A 1,112-nucleotide genomic window follows, 5' to 3' on the forward strand; every position below is an offset into this window, starting at 1 on the left:
GGATCTGTGGTGCTGGTTTTTTTTCTCTTAAAGAAATTTATTCTTTTATTTAAGAAAGATTTATTAATTCAATTTGATCCTAAAAGATGATGACATTTATTGGATATATTATTTACTATTCGTAGAGTACATATCATTGGCTAGGGAGGTAACTTGTCTATTGCTATGATAAATTTGTTTCATTTTATGTTTGGGTCTTGCTCAGAAAACGTTGATTATCAAATCAAATTTAGATTGGATTGAGTAGTTACGTTTCTAGTTAAATCGTTATCAAGAATGAAAATGAAGAATGTACAAAAATGTTTGTATGGAAAACTCAAGCTTGTTGGGCCTAATCTTCTTAAGGTGAAAAATGTTTGTAGGAATTAATAAAGGTTCTGATCATTCTCATGAAATCACTCTATGATATGTAAAATTCTAACGTGTCAACAAGTAATACTATAAAGAGGTTTTAGCACTAAAATTGAGCAATTTCTTGTGATATTACAAGAGTGAGCAATTTTTTATTTATTTACTAGAATGGATAAGATCGTTTCAAAGCAAGACGATTTCAAGTGTGATGTGGATGCATATCAAAGTCATGTTATGGCTGTACTGAATTTGTGGGGGTTGACTTTACTCAAAATTAAAATTTGAATTAGAGTTAATTGAAGTAGTGCCATGCATGACTTTAGTTTGGTAATTATTTTTCTCGTTATGAAAAAATGGTGATATTTGAAATTTAATAGATTATGTAAGACGATCTGAGTGAACTTGAGATTAGATTATCTTAATATCTTCACACTAGACGGTTTAGGCGCAACACACTAGACATTTTAAACAACTTGAGGCTAAACGTGTTCACGCTAGACGGCCTGATTTGTTCTTACTGCACCATCGTGCTACAGATGGTCTTTTATTTCCCTAGACGGTCTCACGAATGATGCATCAAGAACACAGTTCTATTTTGTTTTGTTTTGATGATTACAAAAAGTATTTTAATGATTCGTGGTAATATTAACACATAACAACAATTAACTTATAAAATAAAGATGGCTACATTGACTAGAAGTTTTCTACTTTTTTGTTGCAATTGTGATCATTTTATTCTCAGAAGTAGGATTCTGCAAAAC

This window comes from Phaseolus vulgaris, chromosome 8 (genome assembly GCF_000499845.2).
Source record: "Phaseolus vulgaris cultivar G19833 chromosome 8, P. vulgaris v2.0, whole genome shotgun sequence".
In the NCBI taxonomy this organism is placed as follows: Eukaryota; Viridiplantae; Streptophyta; class Magnoliopsida; order Fabales; family Fabaceae; genus Phaseolus; species Phaseolus vulgaris.